The sequence below is a fragment of the Amblyomma maculatum genome, chromosome 10, assembly GCF_055883805.1.
Source record: "Amblyomma maculatum isolate TAMU_Amacu chromosome 10, ASM5588380v1, whole genome shotgun sequence".
Classification (NCBI taxonomy): domain Eukaryota; kingdom Metazoa; phylum Arthropoda; class Arachnida; order Ixodida; family Ixodidae; genus Amblyomma; species Amblyomma maculatum.
The window spans coordinates 82,067,469-82,070,900 of NC_139353.1; positions in this window are offsets into that span (position 1 = coordinate 82,067,469).

Below are 3,432 nucleotides of genomic sequence, written 5' to 3' on the forward strand. Positions count from 1 at the left end.
TGTGTTGACATGTTGGCTTAGCGAGGGGGTGAAAATATAAGCTCTGAAGAGGATTCGACATCCCAACGGAGCAGCAGCGCGTATGTGTACTGTGATTTGCGCATAGTGATTTGCGCATACTGCCTCGATTTTCAAGAGGCAAAATTAAGGAGAGATGGATCTTTCTTTTTTTAGAGATGATGTGGGAAGTGATGAAAAATCCAGACATAACGCAGTCCTATAGTGTGTTCCTTACTGATACGTAAGCGGAGGGGAAAAGGCAAGCGCACTCAACTTTCGGCTGCCCCTGCAACGACGCGCTTTGTCTTTGAATCCTGTCAATAACCCTTACCGGCCATTGGCTATCTTCCCCTCGTGTATACATATACTGCCTATGCCTGTGAAATATTTTTGACTTTAACTACGATATCATTACCTTCCATTTGTTTCCTGGCCGACTCTGTACCCTTCCTGTCTCCTAGCCTATAACTGCCGTATTTCACATCGTAGCTCTCTGCACTTCTTCATGAAATGATTGCCCTTGGTATTTTTTCTTTTCAGGCTGATTTTACTGTGGGCTTCTGGCGTCTCAGCAAAATAGAAAGTCTATAATTGCCTACAGCATTTAGTCGAACTAAATCCGAGGGAGATTCGGGGCATGTACTCCAAACTGAGCCAAGTTAATTTGTACATTGAATGTGTGGTGTAGTTGTAAGTCATGATCACTGTTGTATGCATATTTACTAATCAGTGCAAATGTTTAGTATATAAAATATTGAAGTCGAGATTACTCGGAGTGTTAAAAGACAACTCGGCATCATCGGAACTTCCTGTTTTGTGATATTGATAGTTTGTTACACGTGTGCTTGGTCGCGGATTGTTTGACTTTGAGACTTGATGCCAGTTACGGGAGGAAGAATGTTTCGTGTATAAGGAGCTTTATTTTAGTCAAAGGTATGGTCCTAAACTGAACTCATTATACCACTAAACTGGTTTATTTGTTTATGAACATGAATTACATGCACATGAAAGGCAGTTCTTGATATTGACCTCGCAACAGATGGCACGTACCCACACCACACTACAGGATCATCCAACACTCAGAAAGCAGATAGAGCTACTGTTCTGTGCATCAGCTGTCGAAATAAAAAGAACAAGAAAAGAGGAACGTGAAACAAAAAAGACAGAACGTGGAAGAAAACAAATGAGGCATGCGGGACAGCAGCAGTAACCTGGCAGCTGTAGACATGGCTTCAAACTCTCGAAAGAGAGAGAGAAAAAGAGAGAAAGTGTTATTGTGCACTGGCGTGGGCTGCAAGCCCGGGCCAGGCAAGGTCTCAATTCACTAGATGTGTGACAGTCCATGTCGCTGCAGTGCATCCGCGGTCCGCGTAATGGCGGTTAACTTTCGATGGCCGTCGCGCGCAGTAAGGCCTCTTATTCCTTTCAGGTGGAGAGATCAGAGCCCTGCGGGAGAGGCTCAGCCGGGCACTCCATCAGGATATGTGATATTGTAGAGTCGGGATGTAAGCACAAGGCACAAGATTGGGTGAAGCAACCTGGGTACATGCGGTATTGTAGGTAGGACGTGGGAAGGGTTCGATCCTGCAGGCGGCGCAATAAGATTTGGTGGTGGATAGTGAGGGATAGGTGGGGGGGATGTACACTCTTTATTTAATAGATGAATCCAATTATTTTATGGTCGCGATGCCGCATCGAGCATCTCAATGTGCAATTGCTGTAAATTGGTTTGGCATGTAGTATGTCATACAGGTATTCACCTCCTTGCCTATCAGCGCGTTTATTATGTGGGGATTATCTAAATATAGAATCACCAATATGGTACGTAGGTCACTTTGTTTGCAGAATGAAATTTCATGTTCTCCACTGGAGTTGTTCATCTGCGTTTATGCATCGTCTGATTGTAAACAACATGGAGCTATCTGGAAATGTTTAGATTCTCCCGATATGATGCACGGACAAAGAAGGAAAGAAGAAGAAGCTGCCGTCATTGTAGCAGCCACCACGTTCAGCATTGAAAATTTACTGTTCGCCTCCGAATTTAACCGAGATGTTCCAGCAACACTCCAAGCTGCTCGCCAGAACGTACAGAAGAACGCTGCCAGGGTAACATCCTTCCTGCAACCGACACGAGAAATTCTGCAGTACATCGTGCCGACACCCTTGATCACCACGTTCGAAAAGGTCAGTCAGTGACCCTGTGGTGAGAATTCAGCCGGTCCGAGACATGCCCGATACCAGTTTGAGCGAGACGACTGCACCACGTGTCTTCATGAACGCAAATGCCGACGAAACATTTCGCCAGCCTGCAGTAGGCATCCGAGGCGGGGCTAAGAGGGCGCCACCTGTTACCAGCGGACACTTCAAGGACAATGATCGGTATAAAGTAATTATACCTGACTTTGGTCGAAAGCAAGCTGGCTTTCAAGAAGCCGCCAGTTTTTCTATCGAGACTTCCGAGGCCACCAGAGAATCAACCAGTCCTCAAGAAACCAATGATCCACCGATCATGGCAAGTGTCTTTGCAGACGTCACTACAGGAAATGTTTCGCCGATGCTTACTTCCAACTACACGCCTCCAAGAGATGTGGGCACCTCGAAGTTGAGTCTCAGCGATGTACTAAAGAGCAACAGTCCTAACAACATTCACTTTAAAAGTGACGTGCCACCAGCGCAACCAGAGAGGAATTCGAAAAACCGGTTCAGGTCCATGTGCGATACAAAGCTCGCCAGTAAGGATACGACGCCTTCAGAAAAACCGACGAACTTTACCTGCCTCCTCACAGTTGTGGTGGCAGTCAGCGTAATTTTGATGGTAGCCATATTCATTAGCTATGTAGTAAACATGGCCCGTCTGGAGAAGGCGAGAGCCGCTCTGACATCAAAACCGTCGTTTCCAGCTCATGAAGTTTGGTGAAATGCTGATGTTTTATCGTTGCTGTTCTTCATCCAACTAACACGCAGAAAAGAAATAATCTTAGAGATGCTCGAAGCGGAATGTTCTTCGTGGATTGTGCGTTGTAATCGAACCCATTATAGAGTGTTTATTCTCGCTCGCAGCTACAACCTAAATGTGACTACACTGCTAGTAAAATGGATGTGAGGGATACTTGTTGCTGCATTTGGTTTATGCTGATCCTGTTTTAGCAGGAACATTTTCTGTACTCTTGACGTTGATAAAAATAAAATAACCAGTTTGAGTAAGTCAAATTACAAATTATATGCCAAATTGTGCTAACAGTTAACTTTAAACGGACCATCTACTGACTTTTCAAAACTTCTTTTATCGCTTCATTGTTGAGCTCCACCGCAAAATTAAAGTATATCCGGATACGGAGCTGAAAAACATCATAAGGCCGTTTAAAACCTAATGTTTATATAGTTTAGTCCCCTTTACACAGTAGTTTCCGTCTGCAAACACTATTACATTGT